Source organism: Bufo gargarizans, chromosome 6, assembly GCF_014858855.1.
Source record: "Bufo gargarizans isolate SCDJY-AF-19 chromosome 6, ASM1485885v1, whole genome shotgun sequence".
NCBI classification, from domain to species: domain Eukaryota; kingdom Metazoa; phylum Chordata; class Amphibia; order Anura; family Bufonidae; genus Bufo; species Bufo gargarizans.
The window spans coordinates 139,115,803-139,142,946 of record NC_058085.1 but is presented as its reverse complement, the minus strand read 5'-3'; the positions used below and the strand labels follow the sequence as shown (position 1 = coordinate 139,142,946).

Here is a 27,144-nt window from a genome sequence, read left to right as displayed (position 1 = left end):
GTGTCCGATTGTTCGTTCCGCAAAATAATAGAACATGTCCTATTATTGTCCACATTAGGGACAAGGATAGTACTGTTCTATTAGGGGCCAGCTGTTCCATTCCACAAAATACGGAATGCACACGGATGTCATCCGTATTTTTTGCGGATCTGTTTTTGCGGACCGTAAAATGCATACAGTTGTGTGCATGAGCCCTAAGGGGTATGCTGGTAATGTAAAATCTATTCTACAAGTGCAAATGCAATAGTAGGAGTTTATTTTCCTAGACATTGTACAGTAATTGCCTCTTTAACCAGCAGTATCCCAGTAATGACAATTCTGGTTGCATCGGGGGCACACTTGTTTGGGGGCGCACTCTTTTCCGTTACTCCCTCATAAACGCTTCACCTCATTTTACTTTCTCACAATTTTTGCTTATAGCCCCCATTCCAGGACGTATCATTGCTGTTATCGGGGTTCCTTTAGGAGGCAGGTTGTGCTCTGTAATCTCCTCGGAGCTGAAAGATGCTGATTACGTTACATAAACAATGAACGGCTTACACAATGAGGAGAGACACCCTGCCGCACAGTAGGGGCCTTTTCCCGTCATGTACCATTCAATTAGCATAAATGATAAGAAGTTACTAATTGTATCTCAAGACTGAAAGGCCAGACTACAGAAACAGAGAGCAGTGATTAGGGTGGTCTCAGCCCCCAGGGCAAATGAAAATCCAATCTGACCCCTCTGAAATCTCCCAGAAAGAGCCACCCATTGAGATCAAGTACATTCTTGATGTGGCCCATCTTCAGTGATGTCCTTCTACTAAATGCAGTAGGTAGTCCACTTTTAGATATGTAATGTGATAGTAGAGGCTTTCCTTCTCTGGGACACACGCCAAATGGAGGAATTAGGGTCCTGTGATGTCTTTATCATTTTTATTGGAATGCCCTGATTTAGAGAGAGAGCAGGCCATACACATTAGGTTAAAGGGGTTATGCAGGCTTTTTTTCATTTTTTAATTAATGACCCCCCCCCCCCCTCGTTTGATGTGGATTATAACTTCCTTACCGCGCATGCGTATGCCCCCGTACATTGCAGGTTGTAGCCGGGCTAGGATCATGACCAAATGTATGGCACATGATCCCGGAAGTACTGGGAAGCTCAGTGCTGACGGTAGGGAAACTCTCAAATAACCCCTTTAATGTTGGCCAAACCTGCCAAGTTTGGCAAGATCGGCCGACCGTCTAATGTGTTTGGTGGGGCCTTCCAACTCATCCCCGATGCCAGGCATCAGGGGAGAAAAGGTTTAGACAGTTGAATTTCAACATGCCCGATCCTTTTGTTTTTAAGGGAGATAAGCCGCCATCGGAGGTCTCTGGGAGTGGCTATATATGGGTGGGGGGTCGGGAGGGGTAGCTGCTGACCAAACAAGCATTTAATCAACAGCTATCTAATGTGTATGGCCAGCCTAAAGGCCCCCATACACGTTAGAGCTCATTCACACGACCGTAGCATTTTGCAGAACGGATGCAGACTCAATCATACGGCCATCTGAATGAGCCCTTAGGCTTATTGCACACAAACGTGTGCGCCCCCGTGGCCGTATTGCGGACTGCATTTGTGGATCCGCAATACACAGGCACTGTTCCGTGTGCATTCCGCATCATGGATGCGGACCCATTCACTTCAGTGGGTCCGCAAATCCGGAGATGCGGAATGGTGCGTAACGGAAGCACGGAACTGAACCCTACGGAAGTACTACGGAGTGCTCCCGTGGGGTTTCATTCCGTACTTCCGTTCCGCAAAAAGATCGAACATGTCCTATCTTTTTGCGGAACGGCCGGACCACAGACCCACTAAAGTGATTGGGTCTGCGATCTGCTGCGGCTGCCCCATGGTGGGGCTTGTTCACACGAACGTGTGAAGCCCGTGACCGTGCTGTGGACCGCAAATTGGGTACCGTCCATGGGGCAGCCGCTTGAGGATCTCCGCGATCCGTCCATTCTGCAAATAGATAGAGCAAGTTCTATCTTTTTGCAGTGCGGTGGCACGGAATGGAACCCCAGAAAGCACTCCGTAGTGTTCCGTTCCATGCTTCCATTCCGCACTGTTCCGCCTCTCTGGATTTGCGGACCCATTGAAGTGAATGGGTCCACATCTGTGATGCGGAATGGACACGGAACGGTGCCCATGTATTGCGGATCCGCAAACGTGGTCCGCAGTTCGGCAACGGGCAGTAGTGCAGTAGGCCTTAGTGTATCTTCGTCCGAACCCGCTGAGAGCAGTAGGGTTGTCCGACAGTCCTTTTTGTATGGACGTCGGGAGTGATAGCTGTCACTATAGAATTTTGTATGGCAATCTTCACTGTTACTGCTGTTTAGGTGACAACTTATTGTAGTCCAAGCAGAGAATGTGAACATGTTGTAAATGTTTCCACTGTTTACTACATGTTGAGATGACATTTTCCAGACCGGAAACGCGTGACGACACTGTGGCGCATTGTCTCTAATCCTCTGTATAAAGACAGGTTACATTACCCCTTACTTTTCATAAACCCCAGAAATGGGCGGATAACCCATTTCCCTCTATCGCCCCACACTTATATAATGTTGTCCTTTTTTATGTTGGTCACATTTCTACACCTGCATAATAATCCGCAGCGCTTTACCACAAGAGGAGACACAGAAAATACAAATGTCACATAAATAAAAGGAAACGACATTGTCACTGTGCCACAAACAATGAAGTGAAAAGCAGCAAAGACACCGCCAGCTGGAATGAATACACGAGCCAGAATTCCAGCCAAGGTGTGTAGGATTCCCGTGAATGTCTGTTCCAAGGGGTCAGGGATCACTTGGGGGTCTTCCAGCAGGTACAGTAGGCAGAGGGTCAGGCACATTGTGTGCGCTCACCGAGGAGACAGTGAACAAAAGATGGAGGGGAGGAGGATGCTGGAGGGGGAGGGGGAGGTAGAGGAGGAGGAGGGGGGTGACAAGGAAGAGATTCCTGCATTTCCTTGCCCTGCCTGTAAACCAGCATGCTTAGCCAGAGAAAGGATACAAAGCTTTGCATGACTTCAATGTCTTCCTTACTTGTTGGATTTATCTGTGCACGTTCTTCAGAGCCACTTTGCTGCTTGCAGAACTCCTGCCCTCACAGGCCTTGTACGGTAGGTCATTGGTGGGCACTTGTGATGGTTGAGGGGCTGGCATGGGGTCCCTGAGAGCAGGTTTGTGCTCTAATAGATTCATGCTGGTTGGCTTCCTGGTATTAGAGCTATGCACTAAAGATGTCTGGACTATACAGTGTAGCAGGTACGGGTTCCTTCCTAGAATTATGCCGCATAACTGGAATATTTTCCCTGGAGTTGTCCACACCACTGGGAGAAGATGTCCGTTTTCATGGAGCTTATGAACGCTTACTCCCTCCCCCACAACACCAACTTTTGCACTTTTGATATCAGCGTGGCATGATTGATACATTGACATTATGGTATTTCTGTGTTTTTGTGGTGAAGTTCCTAAGCGTTGGGCTACTTTCACACTTTCGGCAGAGTGATCCGGCAAGCAGTTCCATCGCCGGAACTACCTGCCGGATCAGGCAATCTGCATGCAAACGGACAGCATTTGTAGACTGATCCGGATGCGGATCCGTCTCACAAATGCATTGCAAGAACGGATCCGTCTCTCCGTTTGTTTCTGTATTTTTTTTTTTTTTTTTTTTTACCGGTCTGCGCATGGACGGATCCGGCATTCCATTATTTTTACACTAATACATTTCATTGTAAATTAATGCCGGATCCGACATTCCAGCAACTGATCCAGAATTTTGGACGGAGACAATACCGCAGCACGCTGCGGTATTTCCTCCGTCCAAAACGCCATTCAGTGACTGAACTGATGCATCCAGAACGGATTTCTCTCCATTCAGAATGCATTAGGATAAAACTGATCAGTTCTTTTCCGGTATTGAGCCCCTAGGACGGAACTCAATACCGGAAAAGAATAACGCTAGTGTGAAAGTGCCCTAAGGTTTTACTCCCTTTGAAGCTTGCAGAGCTGTAATTGGATAGCGGCATGTAGTATTAATTGGAAACCATAATCAGTGGAACGCCTCATGAAATGTCACCAGACTAGTATCTGTAGTGCGGTGCATCCGGTGCTTGAGGATCTTGAAACGCATCCTTATGAGCCCATTTGTCTTTAGTGCGGTATTATACATGACATTATCGTCGTATGCAGCAGCTACTGAATGTGTAAGAGCAGTTTATTGCTGGCACATAAAGTTTACAGGTAGCGATGTTCCAGCATGCTATACGGCTGCTAATTGCATGGTATTGTGCACGTCACCTGAAGGCGGTATATGCTGCAACCTCTCGGCGGATGTTACTAGACGTTTGTTGTAGTTGTGTGGAATTTTATGTGAACAGCTGGGGCTTGACTTAATGGGTCTAGTATTGTTGAGGAGACGTTACACAAGAAGATGGACTAGTCTGGAAATGACCCAACTGGAAGATCCCTCCCGTAGGCAAGTCATGTGTGACAGATCCCGAATACATCATTATTTGGCTACTCCTTCCATTCCTCAATGGTAACAATGGCTTTCCGCACGTGGTAGGATTTAAAGGTTGACTCTTCTATTATTTCAGATCCAGATCTAGTGCGCCGTACTGGATAGTGTAGAACTGTGCACTTAAATTGGTGACATAGGAGAGAAAAGGCAACAGGAGGAACGTGGGGCAGCATGTGACAGTGCGAGGTATCCCCTAATCCTGACCTGCACCACGCAGAAGCAGAGAACAGCAGGATACCATATAGAAAATAATTTATTAAAACAATAAAATCTGCAACCTGACCTGGGCACTGCAGCACTCCATCATGGTAGAGGGTGGACGTGACATTGCATTGTACTGGTGACATGTGCTTGGTGGTGGCGCAGTGGGGTGTGTACAGTGACTGTGCATGTGCTCCGTAAGCCTCTATAGAAATATATTGCCACTTCTGTTTGCAGTGGCCATATCCGATATCCCTTCTGGGACCAGCGTTCTGCTGTAGACGGGCACTAGGGACGTTATGGGGGGTAGGTGCTCTTTCTTTATTGAGTTTATTCTGCTAACGAAGACATTAGCTGCTCTACAATTTACTAATCGACTGACTGCTCGGCAGTTTGTCACTTTTTTCTGCTTTCAGCTTTAGCTGCATTTTAGAAGATCAATTTGCATCCAGTTCACTGATCGCAGGAAATAAAAAAACATCTATCGTGCCACATCTATGGGAGTTTTTTTTTTTACATGATTGATTCAAGGATGCATAAGCAGGACTTCTGATTGGGTGCAGGCAAAGTCTTGTGTCTGGGGCTACAGCTGGTCATACACGATCAGGAGGAGCTGTTCCTCTTGTTCCACCTATACACATGCTTTCCTGCCTCAGATTGTGTTTGCAGTGGGAAGAAGAGAGTAAAGGTGGGCATACACATTAGATTTATGCTGTCATCTCTACTCCCCCCTATGGCTGATTTTATGAGAGATGAGGATTGGGCATGTTGGATTGCAACTGCCCCATCCTTTTGTTCGTGGGGAGATACGCTGCGGCCAGCATATGTATGGCCAGCTTAAAGAGCATGCTGCCTGGTAGGGTTGATCATGCAGAGTAAAACGGTACCTTATTCATGCCTCTACGATACCCCATTCACAAGAAAAGTATTTTCTTATTAATATGCAAATTGCCTTCTCGGAGCACAGAGGGGCCGCCCAGAGCCCCCAGAGTCTGTTTGTCAACACCCCACAACTATTGTCTCTCACCTTTCCCTGAATTGACATTGCCAGACATCTCTTCTTGGGAAGCAGTAGCGGATCCACTGCACATGTGTTGAGACAGAAAATCACTGCGCAGGCGCTTGAAGACAGGACCGGATGAGATATTTTGACTTTTGAGCTGTTTGTGCAGTAGATTAGCCCCATTTTGGAGAAGGAGATTTGTGTATGTCTTATGGATTACCAGATGGGTTTATGACATGAATCCGTCTAGGTGTTGTACTCATGTAGCCGCCATCTTTCTTGTCCATTCAGGCTGTGGCTATAGACACATTATACCAGGTTGCTCTGTATAATGGGCCCTTTTCTAAAGCTAGTGTGGGAGTTTTTTGAAATTTTGGACAGGATATAGTCTTGCAGATTTTCCGCTCTTTATATCCTTTTATCTTTATTGCTGGCTGGTTCTGATAGTGTCATCTTATAGAGGTATTCTGATTATTCAACTTTATCTCCAATCCACATAACTCTTATTGGTCCTACCCCTGGAACCCCCGCCGATTTACAAGAATGGGTGCCCAGTACCCCAAGGAGCCCTCTGCAATGAGGGGAACAGCCGGTCAGACATGTGCATGGCCAGTCCATTCATATGGGAATTCTGGGAGAGCTAAGCACTGTCCTCGACTATCTGTGGAACTCCCATAGAAATGAATAGAGCGTGCGCGCGTGCCTGACCAGCCACTCTATTCATTTCGGGTGCCTCCATGGGGTACATTACCCCCGCGATCTAATAGTTATCCCCCATTCTGTGAATAGGGGATACTGTTGAATAGCCCTTTAAATTGCTAATAATTGGCAGATCAGTATCTATCTTGTCCTTTGACCAGGAAGGGCCTCCATTGATCGGTGGCACACGTCATTTGTCCTGCACAACTTTCCAAACCTTGTCCAACAGCTGTAGCTGCAAGGACAGAAGAAAAAAAATCACAGTATATTGACCTTTCCTTAAAAACCAGCTTGTGGTGGGTGTTTTTCTCACATAAAGGCACCAAATGGAAAATGGCCATTTCAGCTATCTGAAATCTCTACAGCAGGGATCTCAAACTGCGGCCCTCCAGCTGTTGCAAAACTACAACTCCCAGCATGCCCGGACAGCCTACAGGTATCAGCCTACAGCAGGGCATTGTGGGAGTTGTAGTTTTGCAACAGCTAGAGGGCCGCAGTTTGAGATGCCTGCTCTACAGTATGGCTAGCAATAATCTGAAACATCTGTGTCATCAGAGGCTCAGGCCCCCAACTTCACCCTTCTCTATGCTTTACACTGCAGGTCTGTGAAATGACAAGCAGATGTGGCAGACAATATGTAAATGACTGTGTAGAATGTCTGGGAATACACTGCATGGTAATGCGCCAGTTCTCACATCTCTAAATCGCCAAAAGCAGAATCGGGCCATCATCGGTTTAACATTCTCATCTTGAGACCGAGAGCATTGAATTTCCCCTGCCTCCGCTGTAAGTTCATTAGATCCAGCCCCCGATTACAATTGACTGTGTATTATCATTTCTTCATCTTCCTTGGAAATATTGGGTTAGTTCTGGCCTTACAGCAAGAAATACCGATCATTTGAATTCCCATTAATGTTCTATGAGTTTCATTGCTGGAGCAGGCTGCCGTAATCACCCGCAGTGCCTAGGAGATAAATGAGCGGCGATCATCTCTCTTATCATCTGCAAGTCATTTTTCTGTGCCGCACGTTCCTCTCTCAGCAGCTTGTTGTTTTTTTTCTGTGCTTCATAGATTTGGAAATTTTTGCTTTGTGTCTTCCCAGTGCTGCCATAGGCTGATCCCTTCCAGGAATAAAATAGTGAAGTGCTTTTTCTAACTGCATTGAGTGGAAACGACTGATTTATGCAGCATTCACTACACAGACATTGCTGCTTTCATGTTCAGATGATTTGATCCACGCTTACCACTGATGTGCTTAGAAATCTATTATATTCGAGAAGACCTGCATGAAAACAATGTAAAAAAAAAGGCTGTTTAGTAAAGATGGGAAACCATTCTTTTAAAAGTGTTTTCCGGGACTTGAAAGGCGTTGTCTGAGATTTTGATATTGATGGCTTATCCTCGAGATAGGTCATCAGTATCTGATCGGTGGGGGTCTGCCTGTCAGCACCCCCGCTAATTAGTTGTTTGAAGACGCTGTGGCACTCCGGTAAGCGCTGCGGCGGCGGCCTAGACCATGTGACATCACGTTTATCATTCACTGGTCATACATGTTAGAAACCTTCCACTGAATGCTTGTTCTGCAGATAGAGGTCTCTCCCAACCTCCCATACACATGCATGCTCTTCTGGCAATGGCTTATCTTCCCATGAACAATAGGACTGGGCATGTTGATATCCAAGTGCCCTATCCTTCTACATCAGAATACCATATACATTAGAGGGTTGGCCGGTCCTGCTGAAATTGACAGGTTCGGCTGTCATTAAATAGAGTCTGTCCCCAGCGACCTTCCTATCTGACTATCCGCATATACATGTAGCTGTGGTTCATCTGATTATGATTAAAGCCTGGTGTTTCTTTTGCTGATCCGAAGCTCCGTTCCCTAGTTATGACATTTTTTCCTTATATGTAAATTAGACGTTTGGTGTAATGAATGCGTCACCATTGCTCTAATGCACCCAAGCTCCGCTCCTTTCTGTGTCCGGCAGGTGAAAGCATTGTTGATGCAGACACCAAGATCATTGTTCCGGGCAGTAGATTTTTTCTGTGTAGGGGAACTCCCGGGAGACCCTTAAAATAATAATAATACGAAAAAACTTCTCGCCTTCCTGTGCCCAGCGCTTGTCCTCTTCCCTACATTGCAGCAGTGCCCTGAATACCCGTGGTCCACATGCAGGGTGAGCAGAGACTTGAAGGTTGAAGTAGAGGGTTTGGAGATGCATATTGTATAACTGGGACTTCAATTACAGAACGGATGGCGTGGTAATGCTCCAGATTCTGGTTGGTGGTTGTGGTAAAGTTAGATCTCCAGCCTCAATTCATTAGAAGTCTCAGGGATGGGGGCGAACGTGCGAAAACACTTGGAATTAGTTTCTTGTGACATGGTAGTGTGACTCAGGGGGAGGCTGGGTGTCTGTGCTGCAGTTATCGTCACCTTAGAAAACGTTATGGAGGTGTCTGTATTGAGACTTCAGAGCGTGTTCTCTAAAATAATAGCAGAGAAAACATTGTTCTACAAATGGCTGAATAGAATTTTTGACACCCAACTTTCCCATGGTGACGAATGGCAGATTGGCCAAGGTAGGCAGCAGTATTGGAGTTGAGGGACGTATAACCAGGCAGGGTATAAACTGAGTCACTGCAAGAGCTGTAATCACACCCCTGTGGGTGGTCACCCATTTTTCCTAAAATGAACTTGTCAGCAGATAACCTGAGGAATTATTTTGGGTAGAGGACGCCTTGTCTGGTGATCGGATGGTTTTAGGGAAATCTCTGTAGGAGGCCTATATATACAGTATATAATTGTAATTTCCCTTCTTCATTTTGAAACATGTGATCCAGTTTTGAGTGGGAGAGATTCTTATTGATAAATCCAATGTTCATTTTCTCCAAGGCGAAGATCTCGACTGAAACAAATCATTTTTTGTTTGAAACAAATTGACGTTTTCTGGCCCTTAATTAAATGAAAGTCTTTGTTGTATCGTGATTGAACAGAAGTTTGAAATCAAAGACGCCTCGCTGTTTTATTGCCCGCAGCACTATCGATCCTCCCAACGGCCCCGCAGCTGTAATTATGCAGAATCTCTGTCGTAACGATCAAAAATAAGCTATTTCTTCTTGCACGGGTAACAAGTGGTCATAGATTTGGATACGTACTGGAACTATTTATTGATGGCGCACAATCCATCTTAAGTATTCAGATTGACATATTCGGTGCGAAAAAGCTCTCCTGTTTTGGTCGGTGATGTAGATGTCCTGTCTATTCAACGTCTTATTTTAGCAGTTGTGAAATGTCAGTGTATTACCTCTTTTTGAGTATAAGGTTAAAAAAAAAAACTCTTTTGCAACAGGTTTTCTGTACAGGTAGCACATAAATAATAAGATAGTGTAATGACTAATGTTCTGCGCTGTGCTGCTGGAGACTAGATAGGCAGGATCATCACCAAAAGCAGAAGGGAGTTATGGAGTAGGTGGTACTTCTCTACAGTCTGCCCCCTGTTGATTGGTACTCTCGCCTGTAATAGAGTAACACATACATTAGTCGTCTAAAATATTGGTTATTCTGGGCAAACTATTGACTTTTAATTTTGACCAGATTGTTTGTCCTGCAGCAAACTGATCTGTCTAGACCAGTGATGGCGAACCTTTTACAGACCGAGTGCCCAAACTGCAACCCAAAACACACTTATTTATCTCAAAGTGCCAACACGCACTTTAACCTGAATGCCAATATAGTATATCTTCCATGTACTTTATCATGTAGCTGTAATAGCTTGCCTACATTCAGTGCGCTGCCTGTGCTGTTCATAGTGAGCCCTGCGCTGATGAATGGCAGGAAAAGTCTAAGGCATACTGGTACACCATACCAGGGAGCGGGTGCCCACAGAGAGGGCTCTGAGTGCCACCTCTGGCACCCGTGCCATAGGTTCGCCACCACTGGTCTAGACAAAGACTAAGGATACTATTACACTGGCCGATGTTCGGGCTGGACGAGCACCCTTCGACAAGAAACAGGTCGATCGGTGCTTATTTGCATCGGCTTATTCCCCAGCCAGATGCAGAGTGAATGAGGGAGAAACAATTGTTACCACTGTTGTTCTTCCCCCATTAACTTCTACTGATTATCGGCAGCACATCCCTAATTACACATAGAGATGCACTGGCGAAAATTGTCCATATTTCATCCATTACGAGACCAGTTTTTAGGAATGAGCATTCCTATGAGTGCTTGTTCCCGACAATTGGTCTGAAAATTGTCCAGCCTAAGGCTACTTTCACACTAGCGTTTTTTGCGGATCCGTCATGGATCTGCAAAAAACACTTCCATTACAATAATACAACTGTATGCATCCATCATGAACGGATCCGGTTGTATTATGTCTTCTATAGCCATGACGGATCCGTCTTAAACACCATTGAAATTTAATGGGGGAGAGATCCTTTTTCTATTGTGTCGGAGAAAACTGATTCGTCCCCATTGACTTACATTGTGTGTCAGGACGGATCCGTTTGGCTCCGCTTTGTCAGGCGGACAGCAAAACGCAGCAGGCAGCCATTTGGGGTCCGCCTCCAAAACAGAATGGTGACAGAACGGAGGCAAACTGATGCATTCTGAGCGGATCCTTTTCCATTCAGAATGCATTGGGGCAAAACTGATCCGTTTTAGACCGCTTGTGAGAGCTCATGACGGATCTCACAATCGGAAAGCCAAAATGTGTGAAAGTAGCCTAAAGAAGGCTTTTACAAGGGTCGACCTTGGCTGGTTCCCAATCATTGCCCCATGTCTACTTGCTGCTGATCACCCGACAAACAAACGATTTTCTGTTGGTTAATCACATCATTTATGCATCTTTTATCCGGTGCCAAAAGTCATTGTTTGTCAGCAGTACATCGTCCAGTATAAACGGGATGTGCTGCAGGCAGGATGCAAACCATGTGGGAATGTATGATCATAGTAATAATTCTTTGTACCGCATTCACTTTGCATTGGGCCGTGTAGGGGGCCTTTTAAATGAGCAACTTAGTAATCTTTATTTATATAGCACCAACATAGTCAAAAATAGCAAACAGTTCATCAACTCAAACAAGACGAACAAGGACCTTGCTCGCAAGAGCTTACAATCTATGAGGAGATAGGGGTGACACAAAAGGTAACAAGTGCTTGATTTGTATAATGATCCACCCATCTTACGGGGGAAGAGATATAAAGCTGCAGGAGCCAGTCACCAGCCGATATCTGTAGTGCTTCTGAGTGCATGGGGTGTGGATGTTTGATGGATCAGGTTCAGAAGAATGATGCTATAGGGTAGAAGGATGGTGAATGGAGGATAGTTAAGCTTATATTACACTGGCAGATCACACAGGTGATTTTCGGGAGGGACGCGTTCCTTTACGGCAATTGCTTGCTCATCGGGGGAGGAGACCACTGCTATTACATGTAGCGATCTCCTCTACAGTATCGGGAGCAGTGATCGGCAGCAGATAGTGATTATACAGCACGATCTACTGCCGGCAAACAAGGATTTTTAAACCTGTTGAAAGATTCCAATTACCTGATGAACAAGCGTTTGCTCGTTCGTCGGGTAATCGGGGGCAGTATTACACTGCCAGATTATCGCTAACGAACGTTCATACGAATGCTTGTTAGCGATGATCTGAAAGGTTATCTGCCCGTGTAATATAAACTTTATTTAGATCAAGGGGTTGCGATAGGCTAGCCTAAAAATATTTTTTAGAGAGCACCTAAAACTGTGGATGTTATCAATTATCTTGAGATAGGACATTCCAGAGAACTGGTGCAGCCCAGGAGAAGTCTTGAAGACAAGAGTGGGAGAGTTCCGATTACGGTAGATGTCAGTCTTAAGTCATTGGCTGAACAGAGAGCACGGGTGGGGTGGTAGACAGATATTGAGGGAGGAGATGTGTGTGTGTGTGGTGGGGAGGTGCAGCACTGTGAAGAGCTTTGTGGGTGAGAATAAGGATTTTAAATTGAATCCTGTACTGTATGATCAACCAGGACAATGACTGGCACAGGGCGGAGGCATCGGAATAGCATCGGGTTAGACAGATAGATGAGCCGCCTTGTATATAGTTGATCACTACTCGTTCAAGGCAGAAATGGCCCGTGTAAAAAGGATCCTAAAGGCCCTATACACATAAGTCTAATGTGTACGCAACAAAGGATGACATCAAGGGAGAGCAGGATCGGGCAAAGTGAATATTTTTGCCCAATCTTCTTCTCCTGGGAGATAAGCTGCCGCCAAAGGTGTCTTGCAGCAGTCTTTCCCCCTCTCCCCATTGAATACACACACATTCGGTCGTGGAGTCTGGAAAGATAGCTGTTGGACGAATTATTGTTTGGTCAACAGCCATTAAATGTGTATTGCCACCCAAACAGTTTAGGATAAGTTCACATCTGCATCTTGAGGCTCAGTTAGGGTTTCCACTGCAAATTCCATCAAACATTTCAGACCAAAAAGTCCTGAATGCAAGATTACCCAACTTAATCCCGACGGATCCCATTAGAGTCAGTGGGGTCTGTCCATTATTTTCGTTGTTGTACTCCAATAACCCAGCAGAACTCTGGAAATCGATAGTGCTGGTGTGAAAGCACTTAGGCCCCTTGCAGACGAGCCTTCCTCCCGCTACAAGTCTGCATCGCAGCACCCGGCCTGACCTCCCATCGCTGCCGGGAGTCATATAGCATTATATTGATTTATGATGCTATTTAACCCTTACAGTTCTGGAATGTACTGGATAACACTGGCATAATGCTGCCAGTGTTATCCAGTACATTCCAGAACTGTAAGGGTTACACAGCATTATATTGATTTATGATGCTATGTGACTCCCGGCAGCGATGGGAGGTCAGGCCGGGTGCTGTGATGCGGACTCGCTGCGGTAGGAACACTCGTCTGCAAGGGGCCTTAGCATTATTTTCAAACTATTCTCCAAGTATTTTCCTTCCATCCATCTCTAAGTTGGAGTAGTAATTAGGACTCGTACACACGACCGTTGTTTTTGTCCACATCCGATTTGCATTTTTTATAGGTCCGATGCAGACCCATTCACCTCAGTGCTGTCCGCATCCATATGTCCGTTCTGCGGCATCCGCAAAAAAAATAGAATGTAATACAGACAAGTATAGGACAGTTGTATGCATGGCAGGACTTTCCGTTCTGCAAGATGCGGAACGCACACGGCCGGTATCTTTGTTTTGCAGATCTGCTACGGCCATATGCATGAGCCCTCCTGTGATTTTCTGGACGCGCAGCACCCTAGAATAGTTGTGATTATAGATCTTCTGTGCACAGTTCTGACATAGTATGACTATATCATGGCTTCTCATTAGAGACTGTAAAAGGAGGTCGTATGCTTTCGCCATGTTCCCCTCCACACGCACGTAGACACATGCATGCACATTCCAAAAACCTTATGTAATAGACGTGCTAGGAAATTGACCCTTGTGTATATGTGGATGCTACGAAAAAGGAAATAAGATTATGGGCTTGTATGGGTCAAGGGGGTCACATTAGTGTCTTTTTTGTATGGTGATGCTGAATATGTTGGTGCAATCTAAATAATGAATGGCAATAATAAGAAGAGAAATATCTAGAAATATGAGGCTTAAAATCAGTAGATGTTAAAGACGTAACTGTTGCGGCTGTGTATTGCGACTTGTGGTTCAGGGCCTCGTGATTCATGCTTTAATATGCTTGGGGACATTTTTATCTTCCTCGCACACAATATTGTTGCCTGGTCTTTTTATTGTCTGTTTTATGTTCAGGGTACAGACTTTCCACGTGATACCTGCATGAAGACAATGAGTTGTTCTACCATTCACTCGGTGTGAGATTCTTCATTTCTAAAATCCCTCATTTAAAGAGAAGTCTGTTAAATCTGCCAATATGTTATGTGTGATGGAGTCTTCCCAATCCTACCCAAGAGATGAAGAAAAGAACAATTGATCATGTTACATTTCCACGCCCGATCCTTTTGTTCTTAGGGGAGAGAAGGCACCACCAGATATGTCTGACAGCAGCTTTCTGCCCTCTCCCCATGAATTCTACTCGGGGTGCTGGTTTACTGACTACTGATACACAGACCATAGCTGCTATGTGAATGAGGTCAAATGGTCCTTTTACATGGACCGACAATCTGGCCAATTATGAGGGATGAGAACGTTCGTTCCTGGTAATGGCCATATATAAGGCGCTAGGAATTCATCCGAGTCATCGGTTAATCGCGTCTTTTGACCGGCAAATAAAATGATCATTTCTGTGCATCAGATCAGCCTTTAAAAACATTGATGAATTGGTATGAGGACAAGTGATTTCTGATCCTCATGCAGAAGAGGTGATTGCTGCATGTAAATGAACATCAGGCAATTACCGGGAACATTTTGTTCCCTGTTGATAATTGCCTGCTAAATTGGTTTGTGTAAAATGACCTTTTAAGGTGCCCATGCACATGTGCTTGGCCAACTTCTCCAGATGCCCCCCATAGACATGTACAGTCAGCTCACATGAGCATGCATATGTTCTGAATGGGGAGAGAGGCATAAGCTACTTCTAGACACCTCTGGCGTCGGATTATTGCCCCGAGAACAAGGGGATCAGGCATGTTGAATTCTAACAGCCCGATCCTTATATCCCCAAAACATCAGCTATTGAGACTCGGATAGTCTCCATGCACATTAGATGGTCAGTGGGTCCTGCCGAATTGTCAAGTTTAACCGATATACAGCTAATTATTTCCAAATGAGAAACAATCTACTCCATTGGGAATCTATAGTATTTCCTATCTTCATTTTATAACTAGCGCTCCACCCGCCAACTGTCTTCAGGATGGTCCATTATAATATTTTTAGCAAAGCAGACGGGCTTCTTTGAGCTGCAGTATACCTCCCCTCAGGTAGCGTGTGGGTTCCTGCGAAGATTTGCTTAGTTATACCAGTTGGCTATGTGTGTGTGAAAGAGTTGGCGTGTGTTTCATGCCCTGTGTTTCCCTTCTGCTGCCCACAGGCATTTCCCATCATTCTTTTCGCTTGATGAGATGAGGTTATGCGATGCATCCGCTCAGGGTTCATATATACAGCTGTTTGCACACCAATTAGTTCTTATTTTTCAGAATTCTTTGGATGCCCTGCTGGAAATCACATTAGGCCTCCATTAATGAGGAGAAATGTTCTTTTTTAATGAATGAATGGAAGCTCATTTAATGTGTTAAACTGATCGGAAGAAACCTTCTTCGCGTAAATTTAATTATTATTGGCCAGTGGGTTTTGTGGCAAAAATGACCACAGTCGAAAGTACTTGTAATTAAGAGCATTGAATTTTCACTGAGCAGCATGGTGCAAGGTAGCTGTACAATACCAGGTATGGAATTGGAAAAAAGGAATTGTGCAGGCATCATCTTCGCTGCAGTGCTTCCGTCATCACCCGCTAACCTCTTTATCATGTCTGGTTATGGTTGACCTCTGAAGAGTTAATCAGGATTATTGGCTGGGATCTTGGCTGCTTTTTAGAAATGTAATGTAATATAGATTGATTGTGAGAAGCAACCAAACCACCAGTAGAGGCCTCCATGCACAATAGTCTCTTGTCGTGCAAATCTGCCATTTTTAAGGAATGAGTACCTGACTCTTCCTGACAGATGATAGAATCAGGTGTGTTGAATTTCAATGTCCAATCCCTTTCTTCTTTGGGAGGATAAGCCACCAGAGGCGTCTGCCAGTGGCTTGCTTCTATGTGCCCATTGACAACACATACATCCTTGGCCAGAGGCGTATGTGTATGGGCAGTTGGAAGTAATAGCCGATTGAGCTATTGAAAGTGTATGGTCAACTTTAGAGACTGTGAATTGGGAGATCCCCTTCAACTCCTCAACAGAAAATGGTGGCACTTTGTGTGATAGTTACTGAAAATACCACTGTCTGTATTAGTCATGGAAGAATATGTACATGTATTATGAACATTAGGCTGATGTTCATGAGTAAAGTCTGTATTACACAGCTCAATTTAACAGGCAATTTTCGGGAAGGAAGAGTTCCCTCCTGGCAATCGCCTGCTCGCTAGCGGAGGGGAACGCTGCTATTATATGCAGTGATCTCCTTCTCAGTATAGGGAGGAGCGCTTGTTATGCCATCACTCTTACCTATACTAAATCATGATATTTTTTTTTACCTGTCAAAAGATTTGGATTGCCTGATGAACAAGCATTTGCTCGTTCATCGGTCAATTGGCGGAAGTATTACACTGCCAGATTATCTCTAATGAGAGTTTGTCAAGAAAGGGAGGGAAGAGTGCAGCCCTGAAATCCACCCGCACCTCTATCCCTACCTACTTGCGCGACAGCACGACCCGTCCTAACTGACGGTGTACAACATGGCGGCAGTCCCTAGCTTATACGTGCAGGGGCCTAAAGATGATAAGAGGAAAAACCGTGAACAGAGTCAGGGAAGCAAAAGGTCAAAGCCAGGAGGTCATGCTGGTACACAGGTAAAAACACAACAAGGTCAATACAATCCAAAGTCAATAGCCAAGAGGTCACGTCAAATCCAAGAAGGTCACAAGGTTGAGGTCAAAAACAGCTGAGGTCAAAACGCACAGAGTACATAATATAACAATATGCTGGTGAGGGTAGCAAGACCAATCACAGGCAACATGTGGCCAGCAGGCTGCCTGTTTAAATAACCCCTACAGGTGAGTCATGTGACGTGGCCATCATCGTGTGACTCGTATTGCTGATAATACAGCTGAGCGCCAATTCATTATTATCGGTGCTCAGATCTCCTGCTGCTCGTTGTCTAGGGGACGGAGGACGCCGGCCACACTAATGAGGCATACGTGGCCCCCGCCCCCTAGTCACGCAGGATGCTGGCGGCGCTGCGAAGGAAGAGCACTCCACCGGATTCCCGTGACAGTACCCCCCCTTCCACGAGGGGCCACCGGACCCATAATCACTAGAGTGGGTTTCTCCGGGTGAGCTAAATGGAAATTTTTTACCAACCTCTTAGCATGCATCTTGCAAGCTGGTACCCAAGACCTCTCCTCAGGACCATAACCCTTCCAGGGAACCAAATATTGCAATGAATTCCAGAACTTTTCTCACATCAAGGATTCTAGAAATTTAGAATTCTATTTGGCCAGCAACCTCCACTGGCGACTGAGATTCCTGAGTAGGGGATGCAGGCGATACATACTTTTTGAGTAATATCTGTAAAGAATAAATCAAGGCAACTGGACGTACCGTAGATTTCCTGGAAACGTTTCACCATGACCTGGATAAATGAGAACCTTCACAGACTTTTTGAGTAATGCTTTATGGAAAACATTATGGATACGAAAGAAGTCAGTTAACCATAACTTAAAAGACACAGGGTTAATGATTTAAATGATTTCATAAGGACCAATAAAGCGCGGTGCAAATTTACTTTAAGGTTCCTTCAGAGACAAATTCCTGGTAGACAACCACACTTTCAACCCAAAATCCACTCCTCGCGAGCGCCTCCTGTCAGCGTTGACCTTTTTTATGTCCTGAGCTTTTTTCAGGTTCAACTGAACCTGAGCCCAGACTGTGCACTGTTCTTTAACTACTACATCAGCTTCAGGAACCTGCAAGGAGGATGGCGAATTCTGCCACAGACAAATATTCCACCCACCGATGTTGGTTGTCGTAGACATAACACCTCAAATATTGTTCTAGAGATTGATTTAAATGTTCAGTTTGACTGTTGGTTTCAGGATGAAAGGCCAAAGAAAAAGACAAAGAGATATTAAACTTATGACAAGAATTCCGTGTAAGCATATCACATGATCTACAAACAGGGAGACCAAGGTCTTAGCATTGGGCAGCTTTGATAGAGGAATAAAATACACCATCTTACAAAATCTGTCAACAACCACCCATACCACCGACTTGCCCTCTGAAACCGATAGGTCGGAGATGAAATCCATGGAGATATGGGACCAAGGTCTACTAGGGGTGGGCAGCGGTCACAACTTGCCCACCAAACGGGACCTAGGAGTCTTGGACCTGGCACATACCTCACATGAGGACACATATAAATGGACATCTCTAGACAAAGTGGGCCACCAGTAAAACCTGGAGACGAGTTCCTTGGTGGCATTAATACCCGGATTTCCACTAAACACAGAATTTTGGCACTCACCCAACAGTCGGAGATGTAAATGACCGGGGGCAAATAATTTATCAGTAGGGAATTGTACCGAAACCATATGTTGTCCTGCAGTTATTTCGGTTGACAGATCGGAGGAGACCGAAACCACAATGACACCCGCTGGTAATATCTGTTCTGGTGGAGTATCAGGAGATTGAAAAGCACAAAACTCCAGGATAAGGCATCTGCCTTGATATTTTTACTTCCTGGCCAAAAGTTAAAATGTGTAAAGAATAATGCCTACCAAGCCTGTCTGGGATTCAAACGTTTAGCAGATTCCAAAAACAGTAGATTCTTATCATCCGTAAGAACCGTAATACAATATTGAGCCCCCTCCATAAAATGACGCCATTCTTCAAAGGCTCATTTAATAGCAAGTAACTCTCGGTTTCCAATATCATAATTTTTCTCAGTGGAAGAGAACTTACAAGAAAAGAACGCACTGGGCCTCAGATTAGTGAGAGTTGACCTCTGAGCGAGTACTGCTCCTACCTGACCCTCTGAGGTATTGACCTCAACTACAAAATGTACAAAACTACTTGAATGTTTCGAAAAACTTTTATGGCCTCCGGCGACCAGCTCACTAGATCTGCCCCCTTCCTGGTTAGGTTTGTGAGAAGTTTGGCAATAACATAAACATTTTCGATAATAATTAGAAAAACCCAAAAAGCATTGTAAGGCTACTTTCACACTAGCGTTCGTCTGTCCGCTCGTGAGCTCCGTTTGAAGGGGCTCACGAGCGGACCCGAACGCAGCCGTCCAGCCCTGATGCAGTCTGAATGGAGCGGATCTGCTCAGACTGCATCAGTCTGGCGGCGTTCAGCCTCCGCTCGCCTCCGCACGGACAGGCGGACAGCTGAACGCTGCTTGCAGCGTTCGGGTGTCCGCCTGGCCGTGCGGAGGCGTGCGGATCCGTCCAGACTTACAATGTAAGTCAATGGGGACGGATCCGTTTGAAGATGCCACAATATGGCTCAATCTTCAGGCGGATCCGTCCCCCATTGACTTTACATTGAAAGTCTGGACGGATCCGTACGAGGCTATTTTCACACTTAGCTGTTATATGCTAAAATAATGCAGACGGATCCGTTCTGAACGGAGCCTCCGTCTGCATTATTATGATCGGATCCGTTCAGAACGGATCCGATCGAACGCTAGTGTGAAAGTAGCCTAATGCTTTAAGAAAGAAGGGTCTTACCCATTCCAGAATAGCCTGCACCTTCCCTGGATCCATCTTATAGAATTGGGGTTTTCACAAAGAACCTCCAGTAACTGTCTAATGTGGCTAATGTGAGAATCCCATTCAGGTGAATAAATCAAAATATCATCCTAATACACAATCCTAAATTTCCCAATAAATTGTCTAAAAATATAATTGAATAAATGTATGTGGGAGTAGGACGCAAAAACAAAATAACGGATACTTTATTAAATTGTCTTAAAATTAAAATATAGGGGTATCTACCCAACACTGCACAAAGCAGCAACTGAAATCTTCACAGATTTATGGGACCACCCTCATAATGGCCACATAGATGGCAGTAAGGCCAACTCGGGATAAATGAAGGGTGGATCCCACAAACTGAAACCCACCAACACTTAAGATGGCTAAGACACCACAGGATCCTATGTGTGTGACCTGGGTGAGGTACTATCTAGGTGGATATCTGGTACCGTTAGGACACCAGGTATCACTCCTAACAGTGAATGTCAGCGCGCAGACATTCACTGCACTAACATAGTACAGGTGCAGAACTGTGGCAGAGCAACACCCTTGGCTCCGTTTGGTGTACTTGGAGCAACGATTGCCCTAACGCTTTCCTCAGTGGTACATTCCACAGTTCCGCCTACCAAAGGAGTAGAGGCAATAATATGGATAGGGTTAGGAAGAGACAACATGAGTACCCCAATGGAAAGTGCTAAATTATGGTGAATAAAATTAGAAGCGGACCCCGAGTCAATAAACGCCTTCCCAGAACCCTTACAAGATCCCAAAGAAATAACCACTGGTACTAATACTTTCTCTTTAACTACTTCTGAGAGTACCTTATCGTTCAAAATGTCCGGCCGTGAGGATCCCTGGGAGAGAGGAATCTTAGGGCATTGTCGTACCCAGTGGTCAAATTTTCTGCAATAAAAGCAGGCACCCCTTAGACATCTCTGATCCCTTCTGGTCATTCCGAGCTGCATGGGTTCTTCGGGATAATTCTCACCCATGGGAGTCAAGGTAAAGGAGTCTGGCTTGACCACCACCTGTGGAAAGGTCAGATGTTCTCGTTGCCTTTCCCTAATACGTCGGTCCAGTCTAACAGCTAGAGTCATAGTCTGTTCTAAGGAGTCGGGGCAGGGATAACTGACCAACATGTCCTTATGATTTTCAGAGAGTCCTGATCTAAACTGGCACTTAAGCGCTGGCTCATTCCAGCCAGAGGGAACACACCACTTCTGGAACTGAGTGCAGTATTCCTACACCGGTCTGTCCCCCTGAGTGAGAGACTTCAACTGAGATCCTGCCACAGTCGACTTATTGGGTTCATCATATAGTACCGCTAACGCCTAAATAAAGGCTTCCACAGAAGCTAGACAAGGCAAGTCCGTGGGGAGGGACAACAAAGAGATAATTAATTATTCCTTCTTTTTGCTGTTCGGAACCCGAAAAATGAGGGCGTAAACTAAAATATAACTTACAACTTTCCTTAAACGTCAGAAAATACTTACGATCCCCGGAAAAACGATCAGGAAGCTTAACACAGGGTTTGAGATTCAGAAGGGAGGTGGCCACCATAGGTGGGGGCTGAACCAATTCCTGCTTCTGCGTCCTCGCACCACTATATGTGAGGGATGGCGGCGGCGCTGCAAAGGAAGAGCTCGCCGCTGGCTCCCCGTGACAGAGTTACTATGAATGCTCGTTCACAATCATCCGCCAAAAAATCAGCAGGGTTAATACACCCTTAAAGGGGTTAGCCACTTTCTGGTTACTGTTGACCAAAGGGTTTGTGAGATGATTATATGACACTTACTAATATAGACTTGTTGAAATTCTGCACAATTTTCTATATTTAGAATGTATTCTGTGCATAAAATGGCTGCCGATGGAGGATCATGTGATCAGGCAAATCATCTCTAATTGATATCTCCTCCATTCAAACAGGTGCAGTGTATTTGAATGGAGGATATATCACAGGAGGTGATTTGCTTAGTCACTTGACCCTCCATCAGACCTCCATGTGAACAGCACAAAAGACTTTGTAAACAATGGAGCATACCTCATGAAATATTGAAAATGGCACATCATTTCAACAAAGACTATATTACTAAGTGACATATAATCATCTTACAAACACATTGGTAACAATAACCAGAGAGTGGCCAACCCCTTTAAGTATTTGATCTTTTATTGCAAAGGAAGATAATCCTCTGTCATAAGTGAAATAAATGTTGATTTGCATGTTTATAGGGGAACAGTGATGCATGAGCTTTTCCTATCACTTCTGGGGAGCTTTTTTCTATGTAAACTAATGGACTGTAATTTCAAGTCATCACTTCTACCTTTATTATGAAATTATACTTCAGTATTGCTTACTTCTTGTTTGGTAACGTAGTACAAGTCTTCCAAAAAGAACCAATTTGCCAATCCCTGAAGACCCTCTTTTTGAGTTGGAAAGCAGTCGTTCAGCAAGGCAAAAAATGTAGAGTGGAGCCAAAGGTGCACAGGTCTCATGACACAGGCCACCACTGATGTAAATTTACATTAATAGCTTAGATTATTTGGACAATTGAAATATCAGCCATAGTGTCTTATCCTTAAAGAATTTCTCTGTGTATACAAACAAGTCAAAGCATGTGTGCTAATGGAGCCCGGGAAGATTACATCATGGAATAGCCAAGATTGATTTTGTGTCATCGAGCTTGTTTTCTCTTAGTAAAACGGGGATTAAGAAAGGAAACTTTTTTTTTTTTTTTTTAAAGAGGATTCTGGGCTGAGATCTTACGATAAATCAGAGCTTAGAAGATGACCTCACTTCACACAAGATTCTGTTATTGATGACTTGGCTTTGAACAATCCTGTGAGTTTGCTACTGATGGCATCTGGCCATCCTTTCTTAGAGTCTCATCCGGCTTCCAGCAGCAATGAGCAGCCGGTTGGAATCGTTCTCATACATCTTGGCTGGAAGCGATGTCCCTGGCTCTCCCAAGTTCTTCGTGAGATCAGTTGAATCTGTCTCGAACTCTTACAATCAGGACAGAGCACACTAGAAGTACAGAGTACTTTTATCAGTCAGCCTTGTGAATCACTGGCTATGGTTTTGATCAAAAAAACATTATAGCTTAGGAGTCTTCAAGCTGATGCAACCCTGGCCCACCGTGGCCCATATGGTCCAGGAGCACAAAGATTTTCATTTTAACAAAAATGCACTATTTGTATATGAAAATTCATACAGTATGCTGCCGCAGACAATGAGAGCTTTATAAAGTTAACAGATATCAAGGATCAGTCTTAGGGCTCTTTCACACCTGCTTATTGTCTTCCGGCATAGAGTTCCGTCGTCGGGGCTCTATGCCGGAAGAATCCTGATCAGGATTTACCTAATGCATTCTGAATGGAGTGAAATCCGTTCAGGATGCATCAGGATGTCTTCAGTTCCAGAACGGAACGTTTTTTGGCCGGAGAAAATACTGCAGCATGCTGCGCTTTTTGCTCCGGCCAAAAATCCTGAAGACTTGCTGCAAGACCGGATCCGGAATGAATGCCCATTGAAAGGCATTGATCCGGATCCGGCCTTAAGATAAACGTCGTTTCGGCGCATTGCCGGATCCGACGTTTAGCTTTTTTAGAGTGGTTACCATGGCTGCCGGGACGCTAAAGTCCTGGCAGCCATGGTAAAGTGTAGCGGGGAGTGGGGGAGCAGCATACTTACCTCCCGGGGCGCTCCAGAGTGACGTCAGGGCGCCCCAAGCGCATGGATCACGTGATCGCATGGCAGAGGCCTTAACTGATAATGTAATGCCAAGTGAGGGGTTTGAAGGGTGGAGCATAACACAAGGATTCACCATTTGATGTTCTTCAGATCCTGATTTGGCAGTGTAATGGTGAAAATGCCTCCAGCATATGGAGCAGCTCGTTGCCAAGCTTAGACTGGCCATACTTATTTGATCACTGTCAGCCGAATGCTGGTTCTGCTGCTAGATATCCCTTGGCCGTCCCCTCCCCCATTCACATGCACGCTTGGCTCAGCCAAACATGCATTTGTTCTGAAAGGAAGGAGTGGGGTATGCTGCCGTCCATCAGGTTTCTGGATCAGGCCTGTTCTACCTTGTAATTTCTAACTTGCTCAATGTGGAGTATTGATTCCCTGACCTCTAGTCTTCCCTCTTATTCTTTCCCCGTAGTTTATTGAGTTATTGCTCTATACTTAAGATTTTGCTGTTTATTTCCAGTAAATGCAGAGGTGAAATCCGCACCAAAATCTGCATCCAACATGTTTGAGTTTTGCCCTTGATTTTCAGAGGATTTATGACAAAATCCTTGGCTCATCTGAACTCGTCCACACATTTTTATCTATTAGGCCTCTTGCACACAAACGTTTTTTTTTTTCCGTCTCCGTTCCGTTTTGTTTTTTTGCGTTCCGTATACGGAACCATTCATTTCAATGGATCTGCAAATAAACTGGAAGGTACTCCATATGCCTTCCGTTTCCATTTTTCTGTTCCGTTCAAAGATAGAACATGTCCTATTATTGTCCGCATAACGGACAAGGATAGTACTGTTCTATTAGGAGCCAGCTGTTCCGTTCCGCAAAAAACGGAATGCACACGGACGTCATCCATATTTTTTGCGGATCCGTTTTTTTGCGAAAAGCAAAATGCTGAAAAATCCATACGGTCGTGTGCAAGGGGCCTTATGTTGTTGCTTCCTTTTCTGCACTTTTGGGTTGTAATAGTTTTGTTATAAATCTTACAGTTTGTCCACATCTGCGTTAGGATATTCCGGTATTCTGTTCCATCAGCAGAGCAGAATACCGGAATTGCTGTAATCAGCATAGCGGATCACCGCTGGGCCATCCAGATCCCTGCTCCCTATAATGGGATCTGATTTCTGGTATTCTACTCTGCTGCCGGAACAGAGTACTGGAATGCCCTAATGCAGATTTGGACGTAGCCTTAGTAGTTTTTCCTTTAAAGATGATGACTGAGGAAACAAATCCTCTCTCTGCTCTTCCACATTCTGCGCCTCCTTTATGTGGTTAAAAAGAATTTTGCATTTCCCTGTCATTCTTTCTTTACCTCTGCTCTGTGTTTAAATGTGCTGCAGTGACAGAGATTTAGTATTGCAGTAACCTATTTTTCCTGAAGGTTTGTTTATTCTAAGCGGTTTTCCCTTAGGTAAGATGGTTACTCAGTTAAGATGCTGCTACCGATCATAGTCTCATAAATCATGTAATTTTGTTAAAAACAGTGCAGCTTCATGTGCATCTATCTATCCATAGAGCTCTCAAACTATTGATCACCTGATCTATTTATCCTTCTGAATCAGTTGATCTATTGAGCCATTTTGATCGCCTGATCTGTCAATCCCTCTCAATTGGTTGATCTGTTGAGCCCTCTCGATCGCCTTATCTATCGATCCTTCTCAATTGGTTGATCTATTGAGCTCTTTTGATCACCTGATCTATCAAGCTCTATCGATCTCTCTAAATATATCAAGCCCTAGCGATCTTTTGAGAACTATATTTTGACTGATCTATCGAGCCCTATCGATCAGTTGATGTATTAATCTATATCGATCAATTAATCTGTTGATCCCTATCAATCCCTATTGGTCATTCTATCTATTGATCCATATCAATCTATCATCTTCCCCCCCCCCCCTTCCCAAACATGTTTGAGTTTTTTAGGTCTCTGTAGAACTCTAGTGATAGATGTGAAGGTGCTGCCAGTGTTTTTCATGGAGCCCCAGCTGCAGTATTTTTCACATAGTCCCAGCTGCAGTGAAGATGCTGAAACCAATGGGTTAATGGAAAACCGAAAGTATCTACACCTCCTCCTGTCCCCTCCATCCCCTTGCGGAGGAGGCACACTGTGTGTCTGCAGCTGTAAGGCTGGTGCCTAGATACCTGTGCATCTGCTTCAGTGCACACACTGCAGTATGAGGCAGGCACCTAATGTGCTGCTCTGTCTTTCTCCTCCTTCAGCGTCCTTCATGAGCCCAGCAGAATGGTGCAGTGTTCCCGTCAGTTTTTACTGAGGTGAGAAGGTACTTTTCCTCTATGCTGTCCCTGACTTTCTGATGGTGTCCTATATGTATGAATGGATTGTGTGGTGTATGTATAATTGTTCTTTGCCTGCTGACCTCGAGAAGCTTCCCAAGTTGGTAATTATGCTGATGCAGATATAAAAATGCCCACAAAGCAATATGTTTTCCTGAGAAGATTCTTTGCACAATGCTGCACAATTATCATTGTCTGCTTGGAAATGGTCTTTATGTGTTGGTTGCATAGCGCTCCAATCTTGATTCCTGCCATCCCAGAAGAATTCACAAGATAAGCTGATGTTTCTCCTTGTGTTGGCGTTCACCACAATCCATCTCTCTATGTCACAGCTGTTTTGTAACAGAAGAATTTTAGTAGTCCATGTCTGGACGTTTATGATGAGTGCCCTCTGACAGTCCCCAAGGGTTAGGAATGGGACTGCTAATTTCCATTTGTGATGGTTCCAACTATGGGGAACTTGTAGAATTGTCTTAACATTTAAGGTTACCTGTAGAGTTTATTTTTGCCTTGCATTATAAACCTATATTCTTGGCTTTGCTCTGCACAGTCTGGATGTCCCCTTCAATCTTGCTGATTCACCAGTCCTTGTGCTTTGGATCACCAGTCTGGAACCAAATCTCCCCGACTGTCTGCAGTTGCCTCTTCTCAGCATGAAACTATTTGCTGTATGAAGGGCTATGCAGAAGTGGGGCATGGGACAACCTCACTGTGCTTGTGTATATGTCCTAGGAGACATACGTCATGGAGATGGCTGATCTGTACATTCTCCTTGTTGTCAATGGGATATGCAGGTTTAATAGGATTGCTTGAACATTTTGATTTATTGGCATTTTGACTAGCTAGCGATTGACTGGTAAGAGCTTTTGACTATGTCAAGAAATCTATCATATAAAGGATCAATCTAATCACTGAAGGGTTTTATCATGTACATATCCATTTCAGAGCGGCTGATTGAGTGATTAGAATCATCACTGGGATGTGAGTCACTGAGTGACTAATAATGATTTCATATGTTTCATATAAACTAATGTGGTTTCTATTTGGGTCTCCCTAAAGCTGGCCATACACATAATACTTCTGTTGGCCGACCCTACTGTGAATGGCAGGTTTGGTGTGGGGAGCTTTAACTCTCCCCCGACAGATGATGTTGGGGGAGACAAAGATTGGGCAAAATGAATATTTTTGCCCAATTCTCTGTTGACAATGTTTAGCTGTGGCTTTTTCAGCTCTCCTCAT

The 27,144-nt window shown here is 44.7% G+C and overlaps 1 protein-coding gene across 4 annotated transcripts in view; it reads left to right on the top strand.

Moving 5' to 3' along the window:
* Positions 1–27,144, top strand: part of TANC2 (tetratricopeptide repeat, ankyrin repeat and coiled-coil containing 2) — a 479,564-nt gene that overhangs the window by 289,493 nt on the left and 162,927 nt on the right. Inside the window, exon 1 of one of the 4 annotated variants that reach the window (XM_044297177.1) lies at positions 25,809–25,884. The exons of the other annotated variants lie outside the window; for them this stretch is intronic. The gene's annotated coding sequence lies outside the window, so the exon portion shown is untranslated. Of the gene's footprint in view, positions 1–25,808; positions 25,885–27,144 lie in introns of those variants that run through there. 4 annotated transcript variants of the gene reach the window in all.